Here is a 14,910-nt window from a genome sequence, read left to right on the forward strand (position 1 = left end):
ATTCCATGAATGTGCATCGTTTGTCTTTTAACCATTAGAAGCAATTCAAGCAATTGGAGGAATAAGAATTTATTCTGTCTTTTCTGTTGCAATTGCTAGTCTACATCAAGTTATTGATTAAAGAAGATGTTCCTTCATTTATAATTCTATTACGCTCTGAAGAGCCTGTATAAAGAGTAGCAAAATGAGCTCCTTTTTTTGTGAGTTGCAAACGTATCTTGGTCAGAGTTTTCACCATTTCATAGAGGTATGACTTTTTTAATATCACAATATGTGCCTACATTATTATGCATGTTATGTGCATTTATGTGTAGAGAGAGCATAAGTAAATTTCTACATTTCTGTTATAAAGGGGTAAAAAATAACAAACATAAATGGCATTATGTAGCACTGATATGGACAGCCTTTGAACATTCATTGTTCAACCACACAAATAAGACTTTTGAAAGGATTAATTATGTTATCTGAGCTTCCTTTTTTTTCTATATTTGTCCTCTTTCAGAACTTGCAAAAGCATTATTTTGGTCAAAAGCAAGATCACAGAAAAATAAAGCAGTGTGGAAACAGAGTAAGAGAGAGCAATCCAATGTTGAAACAAGCATCATCAGAAAAGGGAGATAAAGCAACCCTTCTCCCATGTGCATGAGCACACCTAGGCTGTGACAATGTGCTCACAAATGTGCTCTGCAGGAGCAGGGATGGCTTCACAGTGGAGCTGTGCAGTTCCACAAAACAGTGGCCAGTGTGCAGTTGATGGGAATTGTAGCATGCAGGGAAATCCCAAAGGGAAGGGCTTTAAGGCAAGAAGGAGGTGAGGAGGCTAAAAAGGGTCTTAAATGAGGACATCATTTCAGAGAGTATCAGTAATCCTTAATGCTATCAGAGTCCCGGTGAAATTGAAGTTTAAAACTACTTTATAGCCATGGGGAAGGGGGGGCTGAGCTCAGCCAGTCTTGGAACACCCTGCTTGGCAATCTGCAGCGTCCTTAGTGACCTCATTGGGGGTGTTTTGTGGCTCCTAATGCTTCTCTGTATGATCCCACGTTCATACTCAGAGAAAGAGGCTCAAAAATAGTCAAGTCAAGTGGAAAGACGCAAAGGAAAGAGCAAAGGGGAAAGAGACCAGGAGTAAGATGGTCTTTGAGAACATTAGTTTTGAGTTTCACAGCTTAAAAACTTACAGAATGCAGAACTCTGAAGCAAAATAGAGCACTAACACACGGCACTATGAAAAATTTAAACATGGGTATTGGAATTGGGAGATGGAAATTAATTCCCTTGCTGCAGAAAGCTCAGTGCCATTCCAAAGTGGCAGAAAAGGAGGCACTGCAAATGCAACATCAAACATTTTCTAAAACTGATATTATACCATACTCCTACTCAAAAACATGGTGAATGTCTTAGTGCGACATCAAAGGAAAAAATTGAGAGTAACGTTATTATAAAGGTTGGTTTGAGGCTATCTTATATGAAAAGTCCTGCAGTGTAACTGAACATAAAAACATCCTGGGCAGCAGAAATTATTTCCCAATAACTTCTATTTGTCTGTGGAAATCACTGAGAGAAGGCCAAACGAGAATATTTTCATCTGAGTTTTTAAAGTGGACCTCTTACTAGGCGGAAAACATAGGCAGACAGAGCGGATTCCCTAACAGATAAAAAACACAGTATATGAAACACATGCAGTCAGCAATGAAGTCTAACTTTTAGTGCTCTTCCACGTGGAGACAAACACACATTCAGGTGGAAAGTCCTCCTAGTATCAGACTGACAATCTGGTCAAGTGTACCTGTGTGTTTACATGAACATTTTTATCTGTCTGAAAGTTTCAGTCACTGCCTTATCCTACTGGAGGAGAAAGAGGGTCAGACTAAACCACAGATCCTTCTTAAAAACTTTTTCACCTTCTTATGCTCCTTCAAAGATACTTCAAGGCTGCTTTTATAAACTGTAAGATCCTTTAAAAATTGAAGCTCTGTAAGAGGCGTCTTTGTTCCAAACCAGTCAATGTTGTCTTTGTTTGCCTGACTCCCTAAATATTTTTTTGCTGCCCTCTGCTTAATTTTAGATCAGGAGCCATTCAGGCAGGAGTTCCTTGTTTTGTAAATACTTCTACAATCCTAGTACAATTTAGTCCTACCACAGAATAAGGATTTTAGATATAGCTGATATAATAACAGATATAATTAAAAATAAGAATGAGAGAGGCCAGAATAACGAAGCAGGTTTCCAATAATGTCATATCACTTGGAGAAGACATTATCAAAGCAGTAATTGGATTGTCTGAATAACTTTGACTTCATCAATAGAAAGAATACAGAACCAGGCAGTACTTCACATACTTGAGAGAAGGCCATAAAAGAGATGAAGCATCTCATTGCTGGAAAGTAGCTATAATTTACGACTTACTTATGCCAGACAGAAATATGAACACTCATTTCCCTGCAAATACAAGAAGATATTAATGATTTAGAGATTTTACTTGCAGTTGTTTTAACAAATTTCCAATGTTGGGGGAGGAGTGGGTGAGAATTTAATTGCAATTGTATTTTGTCTAGAAAGAGTAAACTAATATTTTTTTCCCTCCTCATTTATAACTAATCAGCTATCAGACATTAACAAAGAGTTTTTAAAAGTTCTGACAACCGGTATAGCTTAAAAAAAGGAAAACAAGTAGAAAAAAAGGAAAAAGAAATATTACAGCTATAAGAATGGGAAAGATGTTGTGGTAAAAGGAGGTGACTAGCAGAGGAAAAAATGACTGCTCACTAGGGTTTTACACCATTCTATCCTCAGATTTTAAAGGAAAAAAATAAATGGGAAAGAAAAAACCCAAACTCACTAAAGATTGAAGGAGTGATAGCTTTCCAAGGGTTTAAACTGTTTGAAAAGCTGTCTGTGGTGAACACTGTTAGAAGGTACAAGGTGCACCGGAGGGGTTTGCAGGAAAGCCAAAACCAAAGTACTTTTCAAGATCAATCAGAAACTGCTGTTTCAGGAGCTGTACTGGAGTTAATGCCAAATAAAATGCAAGCTACTCCACAGAGATTTTAATGAACCTGCTTGGAGGCAACAGAATGAAGGTGCCGTTGGCAGGGAGCAACATTTCAAAATAACCTGGAGCAAATTACTTAAAGTCCAAACATTTATAATAAAACTGAACAAAGCACAAGCAGAAGTAGGGAGGAGGTTAATGAAGTCCTGTAAGCAGCATCAATCATCTCCTAAAGCACACAGAGAAAACAAACTGTGTTCAAAGGTGTTTTTTTTAAGCACCGTGTGAGATACATTAAAACCCTTTGAAAAGGAGGGAATTTCCTTTGAACAACTTTAGGCATTTACATTCAGTAAACAAGACAGCTGGAGAAAAATTCTAGTCAAGCCCTCCTGTCCCTCCAAGCTAAGTTCTTTGGTATTTGTCTCTCCTTTTCTTCTCCATCCACTCCACAGTCCTTTTCATCTGCGTTTCACTTTCAACACACCGCTTGGGATCAGTGCACGGCAGCAGCCGCGGCGCTCCTGCGCACTGTGCTCTGCCAGAGGTAGCGATGAGTTTATTCGCCCATCTGCCTAAGCAGCAATTCCAAAGCATTCCTTATTTCATTCTTTTTTTCTTCTGTGTTAGGAGATTTTCTCTCTACTGATGCAATCTGAAACGTGTTTCACTCAGCTATGTGGTAATTAGAAATTATGCTCTAATAATCAGTACATTTTTCAAGCGTCTCAGTGCTGGCAAAGGAGTTATTTTTAAAGTCAGTACTAAAGCACAAGGGGTGCTTCTGTTATCACCTATAACATATTTTGCTCTTTTTTTCCCCCAGGTCTAGTATGGATCCTGGCCCTAAGAATAAGTGACCACCACCACAGCCTGATAAAGAGCTGACCTGCTGATGCTGAGTGCTGCTAGTTTGACCTCTGAAGATTGGACTAGGTTATTGCTCTGGTAGTATTAATTAATAGTAATGAGTTCTAGTTGTACAAGGCATAATGAATGCTGGACCCTGGCACAGTGCTCACACCTTTGTAGTATTGTTCCCCAATAGTATCAGATGCAGCTGAATTAGTGAGAAAGGTCTTAAGGCTTAGAAGAAAAGCCAGACCACAAGCTCTAACTTGTTAAGCTACTGTAAGCTTTCTGGTGAAAACTAAGTTTCCCCAAAGGAGACATTTTAGAAACTGATTTTTTACTTTGAGAGGAGTTTTTTCTTTTGTATTTTTTTTTTTTTTTTTGGTGGGCATCTTGATTGCATGACATTAATACATAAGGTATGGTACTTCAACAAGTATGGCACTGTGCTGGAACAATTTGCCATAAAAGGTGTTGGTAGATAGATTTTTTTTTTTTTTATCCCATTGGTAAATATGATGATGACATCAGTTTCAAATGCCAAAAGAACTTGAAAATCTTTACTGTTTAGTACACACATTAGTAGCAACACTATTCATGACCACTGTGGATGTCCCTGGTGTCCAGCTCTCATTGCACTCCTGTACCTGAACCTGGGCTAGCTGGAGCTAACACTCTTCCTGAATAGGAGGAAATTACAATAATTGAGCTCTGCAGCTATTCGAGCCCGGCTGAACAAGATAGGGATTGGTGTAGTTGTAGCAGGCACAGAGCAGCTCACAAAACCTTTTGTGTCCAGAAAAAGGCAGCCTTTTTTTTTGGCTGTATGCATTAGGAACCCTTAACTAACAACAAGGAAATGCTCCTAATAGTAAATATCTATGGTCTTATGTGTACCCAGCAGATCCCAGAGGTGGTGCTGTTTGTGGAGGGGCTCGTTCTTTTCTTTCTCCTACTTTTTCAAGCTTTTAGAAGTGTTTCAATGAATTATGGTTTGAAAAGTTTCCGAGCCCCCCAGCAAAGAGGTGAGAAACAGCTATTTCTGGCAAGCAGGTAAAGGTACCAAAGCTACGAGTATCCACAGGGGCTGTTGTGCAAGCTCTACAAAGAGGCATTAAGCACAGCTTAAAATCATCATCCTTGTGTTTAGATTCATATAAAGAAATGTCTCTTTTGTAGGCAGGACAAGGAGAGGAAAAAATTGGCATAATTCAGAAATGTGTGTCATAAAAGGCCAGGTGATTGCTGGCAGAGCACTGTTTCCATTTCCCTCTGACTTTGTTTTAGAGGGTGTGTGCAAACAAGAGTCCTGTGGCCCACTGAAAGGCACAAACAGTGATGCTGAAGATGCCCATGGCATAAATAAAATCTTTCAACAGAAGCAGTAGGCTGGGTAGTATCAGGTTTAGGATCTCAACAGTGGCTCACCACAGAGCTCAGGGATTTCAGGACTAGGCTGCAAAGGCCTACTGAGAGAAACATTCATTATTTATGACCTTGGATAAGGATAAATGTAAACAAAACACTGACAAACAAACAGCTCAGCAGAAATTATACCACGTGGTTTTACTACATTAGGAGCTTTGATTAATAAAGTGCGGGGGGAGGTTTAGCAACAGTGTACCAATTTAAAATAATAAAGCCTAATGAAAAATTAACAGTAACATTAAATGTTTCAGTAATGTTCCCTGTAATGGCTGTTGACATGGGAAATAAATCATCAAAAGGATTTCTGAAGAACAAATTTAGCAAAGAAATATGTAATAAGAGTGGCTTAGATAGTCAGACTCAGTACATAGATTTTAAATGTAATTCTACATTCTCACACATTAAATATTTAAATTCTCATAAGGAACAAAGAGTGTGGGACTCTCTTTCTTCAGGCATATTACATTTTAAAGCCAAGATGTCCTTAGAATCCAACTATAGCCTGGATCTGAGGCTGCATTCTATTGTTTGGCCTCAAACTAATTGTAGCAGAAAATTAATTATGTCCAACACTTCAAACTTAAGTTTTTAAAAAGCAGCTTGATCCTGAAGGGCAGGAGTAGCTCAGCATGTTACATATAGAGCACTAAGTGGCCTGATTTTTCAGAACTGCTTGACTTGTCTAACACATTAGTTTTTGATAGAACCAGATGGTGTTTTGGTCTCAATATTTCAAGGCACCTTGACACAGATCCTTACAGGCATTTCTGTAAAACTCAAACTATTTTTTAACATCTCTGAGGGTCTTGCCCCTGTGTTAGAAATGGTACCCTTTGGAAAATGCAGTTTAAGAACTAAACCTGTGTGAATATCTGTGTGATTTAAGGATTAGAGAAAACGGAAAAAGCTCTGTTTAGTATCAATCTAAACCAGCAAAAGATCATACAAAGTTCTGGCCTTGTTTTTGTTTTGTTGGGCATTTTTTTACCTTTTTAAAGTGTGGGACATGTAAAAGGAATACAAGGTTAGAAATCCACTCAGTTGTTCTAGCTGAAAATTTCAAACTTTTTTTCCAGGGATTTGAGGTCGTGTATCACAAATTACTTTTCTAACAAATAACTGGACTGGTGAAGGAAAAGTGAAGTCAGAAATCCCATGATACAATACCTTATATTATGGGGTTTATTACCCCTACTACACCAAATCCTTGAATTTGAATTATTAAATGAAAAACAGCTTGAAATTAGGACTTGTTGACCAGCCACAGTACAGTGCAAATTTTCTGGAAGGTTTTGCTTTCAAAAGGTGGTCAAATGTTATTTGGGAAAGCCTCAGTTCTCTCACCAAGGCTCATCATTGCAAGGTGGTTATGCTGGGCATTCTCTAAAAGTGCAGTAGATGTGTCCTGACCTTGGCTTGTATTGAAACTCTGTCACTTTCTGCATTTATCACAAACTTAAATGGTGTTTCTGCCTTTTGTAAACTTTGAGGTGTTTATGAAGATATCTATAAACTATTAAATAAAATAATAATGTCAGCTACAACACCAACTCTGTAATTGAACCCCATCATCTTTTACCTAACCAACACAAATACCATATTCTAGACCTCTTTGGTTTCATACTTCCTTATAGCTTGGTCTGTTGTCTAAATTTAACTGAAGTTTTCAGTAAAGTAACACTAAGGCATTACCAGAGCAATCTACGACATCCACCACCCACCACAAGTACCCTATTCACCTTCATTTCCCTTTGTGTGCTATACTAGTCCAAATGCCTTCAACAGAATGCCTGCCCTTCCTTCACCCTGCTGTGAAATGAGCTGTATGACCTTTACAAACCTACTAGAGACAGCTTATAGAAGAAGAAAAGGTAAATAGACTTTAAAAGCTTTTCTGCATTTTAATTATTTTATCGGTCTTTTAAATACACCATCTTCAAAAAAAGAGCACTATTTAAGTGTCAAGGATAGCAATACCCCCAAACTGGCTGTACCATTCACAGTATTTGAGATTGTGTGAGACACTCCTTTGATTTTGCCCAAAACAGCTATTATTAAGTTTTATTTAGCGGTTTTGTTGTGGACATTAAAAAGCAAGGAGGAAATGGGAGACTGAAGGAGACTGAAGGAACAGCAGCAATGTGTGCAGAGCAGTGTAATCCATCACCGGTAACCGAACCTCCAGTGCCACATCCCAGGCAAGACTTGGTGTGCAATAAATGTCTCACAGCTGTGCTTGTCACTAAGGTGCTGGAGTGGCCAAAGCAAGGAGAGCTCCCTGCCTTGCTGGCTGCCCTGCTAAATCACACCTAAATGTAGAAAGGCTGCTTGGGTCTCTCAAACTACCTCAAGCTGATTTCAAGACTGACAGACTGGCAGTATTCCATTTTTTTCCTCTCTTAGTCTTGCTGGACCCTTTTGGCTCTCTGAGCATGTAATTTTTCCGAAGAGCTCTTCTAGAATAATTTCATTTAACCTCATGTTTAAGTCTCAGATTACTCAGAAAGTACATTTACATTTAAAACAAACCCCACATCTTGAACTTGTTATCTATTCCATATCAAAGGAGAGAATCCATTACTTTGTTTTCATGAAGTCAATTTCTCTAGCCATCTGTGTATTCATGTAGGTCATCTTCTACCAGATCTGACTTTTTATTGCATATATAGGCAATGCAAAAGCATTTTACAGTGTTTATTTATTTATACTTACTGTAAAAGCATCAAGACATAAATAGAATTCTTCTGAAACAAAGATTAATATTTATACAGAATGACCTGCAGAGCATGGAGGTTTGAAACTAACACCCAGTTTGTTTTGAAGGAAAATTATGGAAGCACTTGGAGCATAACTGTAGAGGAAATGAAGTAGTTGACCTTTTATTATGCTATTCAATGTGATCTTGACTGTGAAATAATAATGATGATGATGGCAACAATGACAACGCTTGCTGATTTTGGCTACTTAGAATAATAAGGAAAAATATGTCCTGAAACCTGACTAAAAAACAAAAATGAGCTGTTGATTCTCACAGGATCCCTGTAATATATAATCAATAAAATTGCAACTGATTTTTTTAAAATCCATCTTCCTAAAAAAAAAAAAAACACAAAAAACCCCACAAACAAATAAACAAACAAACAAACACACCACCAACCCCCCCCCCAAAAAACCTCACAAGAGACAAGAGGTAAAGAGAAGACTTAAGCATACTATTAAGTACTTGCCTACTGATGCCACATTCAAACCAGCTTTTGGAATGAATAAATATAACATTATTGAATTATATACAGTTTAAATAGTGATGCATTTGCATTGATCTGGCTCTACTTGCATGAAGATATATTAAATAAAAAAGCACTTAAAGAAGGGGCTCATTGTTAAACTAGAAATCAGTCAGAATCAAACCCTTGACACTTTCCACCACAGCCACACAACTGATTATATGCTTTAGATTCCACAATATTTTTTCAGCAGAGCTCAGAGAGGCAGTGAATCCTGGCCTTTGCAAAGCGCTAAAAATGCAGACAGTAAAGGGGAGCATTGAATGTGCAGAGAAATGAACAATATGAGCCGAAAGGTCTTTTCAGGTTTACCTTGTTATCTTATGGGTTTATCAATAGGGGATGGAGAGAAATCCAATGCCTTTCTCAGCCTGAGGATGTAGTTGAATAACAGACTTCTTAAAAAAGTTACAAGTCTTTAAGGTGTTACAAGATGTATTTCACTTTTTCAATCCACTGAGCTAATCAGTATACCAGTTTCCAATTCAAAGTTTTTTCTTTTGTGACTAATGTACCTCCTCCTTCTTTTGCTCAGGAAAGAAAAGTGTGGGGTAAAACTCTGTTTGCTGAAGTCCAGTGAGAAATTACTCTCCTCCCACAGAATGAGTTCACAGCAGTGATGTCAAAAGGCTTAGTTTTGTATTCCTTTTCAAAAATCCTAAGGGTTTTGAAACTTTTTGTACTATTTTTAGAAGTGAGGTGTATGCCTTCAATACAGCTCTAGAAAGGGTACTGAACTGCCTCATACACATTAACATCAATTAGATTATACTTAAGATGTAAAGGTGTTTTTCATCTTGAAAAAACAAACAAATTACTTATATAGAGAAAGGTTTCCTTGACATGCTGCTTAATACTGGTAGTATTGAGAAGTGAAATTGGGAAGTGAAATGAGGAAAGAGCATGCAAGGAATGAGCTCTTCAGTGTAGTCCTCTAGTGCCGGTGCATTTTCTGCTCCCAGAGACTGTCCAGTTTTTTTAAGTAAAGAGGACCTTGACTGTAACCTAACCCATTCAAAACCTTTACAGATCAATCAAATTAAACTACTCTGCAACAGGAAAGAAAGCATGCAAGATAAATACGATTAAAACAGTCAAGTTCAGGAGTGACCACAGTCCCTGGAGATACTTGAAAGACATGTGAATGTGGCACTTCAGGACATGGTTTAATGGACTTAGCAGAGCTGGGTTAACTCAATGATCTCAAAGAAGTCTTTACCAACCTAAATGATTTTGTGATTCTATATTCAGGATATTTTACAACCTGTCAGGGAAATGAATGTCATTTATATATCATTTAAAAGCCACATTGGAAATATCTGGCATAACACACATGGGAGGTTGTCTACCAGCAGAGGCAATATATACCTCAATATCTGAATTTTTTAAAATTTCTATTTGTTCAGCCTTTGAAAGGCTGAATATCCTATCACTTACAATAGTCATTAATTACCTACTTACCCAATACTCATTAGCATTTTGTTTTTCTTTGGTGAAGGATTCATATGTTGATTATTCATTTTTGTACTTTATTATCTTGCCTGGGAGACAAACAGAATAGCATTAGTTACAGAAAATATACTGTGATTTAATGTATGAAAACAGATGGTTATTTAAAATTACTTAGTTCTGATGTTTAATATTAAGCAACACACTTAATAAACACAAATGTGATGTTAATTAGGCATAATTTATTCATGTATCCCTCTGAAATATTGATGACAATTTATTTGAGAAAACTAAGCTCATCTGCCTCTTAGTTTATTTACATGCTCTAAAACCAAAAAGGCTTTTAAACCATATCTGTTAGTATAGATCTATTTTTATCCTTATTCAGAAGAAAAGGATGACACTTCTGTGTTAGCTTGAATTCTTTTTCTGCTGGCAAATGAATTTCATAAACCAACAAAAGGATTGTTAACTTCTAAAAAAACCTCCTGCCAAGCCAAATAGTTTTACACAAACTTTGCTTTTTCTATGAAGCAACCAAGGGCAAAACCAATTCCTCTGAGGAGAAAAGGCTCCTGCCATTTCCAGGCCAGCAATGCTCTCTGTTGCTAAAGCTGTGTTACTAGTGGAACAAAGTCTTTACTGTATGACTCAAACAGAGCCCCAGAGAACACAGAGAAGTCAGGGATTCCAGCAATGACTCAGGCTTAAAGTGTCACTGGTGCCTCACAGAGATATAAACTGACAATAGTCATGAAGTATAAAAACAAAGGATGAAATCCTTTGTGGGTCACAAAGCGCACATAAGGCAAAGAGCATTAGGATTCTGGCCATTTTACCGCGAAGTTTCCAAGTTGGTAACTTGCTTTTGGCAAATCTAAAGCATAAGGAAAAGAGTTGAAAAAGAAACTCAAACAAAACCACCTCAAACTTTCTAAAAAGCTACAATTGACAAAGTCTAGGAATACATAAAATGGAAAAGGAGAGGGAAGAAAGCTTTTGATGTTACAGTCTGTCATTAGAAAAAAGATAAAGTGTGAGGATATCATCTGCTTCAGGTAAAGCATTGACAAGCCATCAACATCCAAAAAGAAAAAGCATTACCCCAGTTGCTCCAGTGGCATTTGGGTACAAATATTATATGAAATACATATGGAAAGAAAAGGGGTAACAAGGCCTCCAAAATCCAAATTTTTCATAGCGACAATCAAGCTAGAAAAAGATTCCATCCAAGGGCACCCAGCATGCCAAGGTGGAGACTTGTGCAGCCACGAGATGGCACCCAGAGGGACAGTGACACATCCTGGGGACTCCTGGGGGTGCCCACCCTCTCACTCATCACAGCTGCCACTGAACCACACACAATGCCTGCTAAATCCTGGCAGCTGCCTCCCCTGACATGTTAATGAAGGAAGACAGGAGTACAACCTTTAAATGCTTCTCAGAGGCAGAATACCGAGCATGAGGGGGAAAACTAAACAACAGCAAGCAGATGGTGAGATGCAGAAGGAGAAACCAACATGCAGATTATATTCAACCTCTCACCTCAATAGTACCAGTTTTAATCTTGCATATTCTAGAGTAGTACCATATCTGAGAAAATAAAAATAAATATAGGCTTGAGCCCTTGGCTTTATTATCTCTTGTAACAGCACTGACAAAATTATGCCTTTGGGAGTCTCAGCTCAGTGATAAAACTATTTCTTAAGAAATACATAATTACTAAAATTAGGGGAAGGAATGGAATATCACAATAGAAATCCTAATTCCAAGAGATAATAAATTATTTCAGCCATAGACAAGATAACATGGAAGGTTTTAGTTTGAGGATAGAATGATTTGATCTACCAGGACACACATTTCCTTTACAGAGCATGTGGAAATGGAACCTACCTTTTTCTATTTGCTAGTATGGCTTTACCTATTAATGTACACTACCTCTGCAGCAAGAGACTATTCTCTTATACTTCCTTATTTGTTTCCAAAGAAAACAAGGCCACAAAGGATGCTGAAAACAGCAAGCACTAAGCAGATAAAGAAATTCAGGTTTTGTTGCTAAGCTTGACCATTGATAAGTTTGGAGAAATTCAGGTACCACAACTAATTTTCATCACCTCACAAGAACTCTTCCCTTGCTGACTGTGTCATAATTTATGTAACCCTAATTTCCTCTCCATAAACATCAATAAGCCTGGCTGGTAAGACTGACAAAGATGACACCTAAATATTCCAATTGCAGTGGCCTTTGCATCCTCTCTTGTATTTTCATTCCTCTTGCACACTGTTGCAAGACAGCGGGGATAGTCTAATTCCTATTTCCTGAAATCCTTCCTTACAGATTGCTTACAAATGGCCTTAAATGTAGAAAAGGTGGCTTAAATAATACTTAACTTCAATGCTGTTTTTTCTTTTGAGCAGAACCTGGACAGAGGCAAAATCTGCTCGGACACTTTCTTTGTATTTGGTTACATCAGTTGTTCCAAATTGAAGTGTAGCAATACTTTTCAAGACCATTTGCTGTGTAATGGACCTAGCATCCACCAATCTCCATCAGGAATGGAAAGTAAATTAAAACTGACAAAAAAAACCCCACAGAACCCAACCAAAAAAAAAAAAGCCCAAAAAACAGAAAAAAAAAGAAACCCAAGAAAACAAAAAGGAGGTTTGGGTGAAGAGCTCAGTTTCTCATTCCCCAATAGAGTAAAGAAAAGAAAATCCATTATCCCCACAAAATCTGCAAGGTTCACACCAAATAAGCCAACTCAAACTCAAGGATGACAGAGGGCCTGGAATTTCCCAGCAGAGTTGCACTACTCTTCTGAAACAGAAGCTGAAGCTAATTATCTGAAAATACTGTCTTTATTAGGTTATAGTGGAATAAATAGCAGAAAAAAATTGGTACACTTTATTAGTAGTTACACTAATAAAAAAAAGTATCTTTAAAGATTCATAAATTAGAAACTTCTTTTGGTCCTTGCCTAAAAAAGAAGTGGTATCAGATTCAAAACCATGTTCTGTTTTCAACTTCAATGAGTAAATCACAGATCTGAGGGAACAAGGGTTCAATACAACATGAGGGACAAGGAAACTCTGAGTTAGGGCTCCATTCATTTAGGAAGATTGAAAGCAAGTCAAAAAAAGTTCCCAGCACTATTAAAATCAATTTCCAACTGGCTTTGATGAAACTGTAACTTTCCTAAGCAAAAAAGAATACTTGTATACCAAACAGGACTGTCAGTCATTTTTAAAAGAATTTTTATGACTGTCCCAAAAGACATCGTCATCTGATACCTATACAGAAATAGACTTTTCTTTTTGATGTAGCAACCACTCACATGACTGAGATTATAACTGGATTTCTGTTCACATAGCACTCCGGAAAAATAACATTAAAAACAACTTGTCCAAATTAGCAGAGCAGTACTTCAATGGGCAAAAGTAAAGAACTGGAGACCTTCCAAAAGTCTTTTCCAGTGAAGCAGTCTGTCCTTCAAATATACCTCTGATTTAGGGGGTAACACCTTCCTTAGTGTTATATTAAGCTATTCTTTCAAACAAGAAACTGTTTCCTGGGAAGTACCTATCGATGTGAAAATCAAAGAGATGCTGAGTTCAAAGACATCCAATGGGATTACCCAGTTCATCTTTCTTTGAGGCAAGATGAAGTGCACACCGAGGACACTCCAAGCAGATGTTTGCGTGACCTGTTCTTAAAAACTCCTAGCTTACCTCCTTACATAAATCCTCTGTCTACAGATTATGTCTCATCCCATGTGCAGAAATGACACAAATTCCTGATAACAATATCGATGTGCTAGAATATTTTCTGTTTCCCTAACAATACCTCCTTGCATTAATACAGCAAACCCAGCACTTTCAACTTTGTAAATCGAAGTTCACAGCTATTACGTGAAACTTCTTACTCGCTTCTAAACACCACTTCCTTTTTAAAGGAGGGTGTGGGGGATGGCTCCTGATCCTTCTTCCAAGCACAACATATCTGCTATTATGTTCCACGCAAAAGGGAACAGAAGCAGCCCCAGCATAGGCAACGACAGAATCTGTTTGCCTTCCTCCTCTGGGAGCAATCCAACATGTGGAAACATGAGGGCTCTGTCATTTGCAGAAAGTGAGGCCATTTAAATTAGACAGGATCCATCTGCTTCAAGATGAGCAGAAGATTGTTTGCATGATAATAACCTCTTTGGACGTTGCAGAAGATCTCTGCCACATTTGCAAATGGAGAAGAGCACAATACTACAGACTTACTTAGCTCTAAGTCATAGCTGTCAGTATTATGGAGGATTTTGCACACAGTTGACTTTCACTTAAAGAAAAGCTCACAAACTGAGTTACTTGAGAAGATTTAGAAATTAAAATGGATGTATGGAGCTTTTTATGTTGAAACCTCTGCCTGACAGTGGCAAGTCATCTATAAAGTTTTATCCGCTTTTCACAAAAACCAAACTATTAACAAACCTCAACTGACATGACTAACATGCAGTTTCAGATGTGATGTGAATGATCTTATCTCAGCAAAAGGAGACTAGATCAACTGTGGGTGCAGAAGGCATTTTTTTATTAATAATACAGAAATAAGAACAAAAACTTGCAGGTTTATCTAGCTTACTGATAAGTTTTCCTCTGTTACAATAATGTCCTCTCTTCATTAATTTATCCCCACAATTACCTTGTGCCTACTGAAATGGTACAGAACACTCATAATTAAAACTCATCTTGGTGTTTGACCTGTATTATCAGGTAAAACCTAGAAAAATAACTGAATGAGCCACTGAAGGCTCAATTAAGACACCATGAAACAAGCTACTGACACCAAAAGACTTTTTCTGTAGCTAAATTATTTGCAAGTCCTGAGACTTTTCTCATGACTAATGCTATTTA

Source organism: Melospiza georgiana, chromosome 5 (genome assembly GCF_028018845.1).
Source record: "Melospiza georgiana isolate bMelGeo1 chromosome 5, bMelGeo1.pri, whole genome shotgun sequence".
In the NCBI taxonomy this organism is placed as follows: Eukaryota; Metazoa; Chordata; class Aves; order Passeriformes; family Passerellidae; genus Melospiza; species Melospiza georgiana.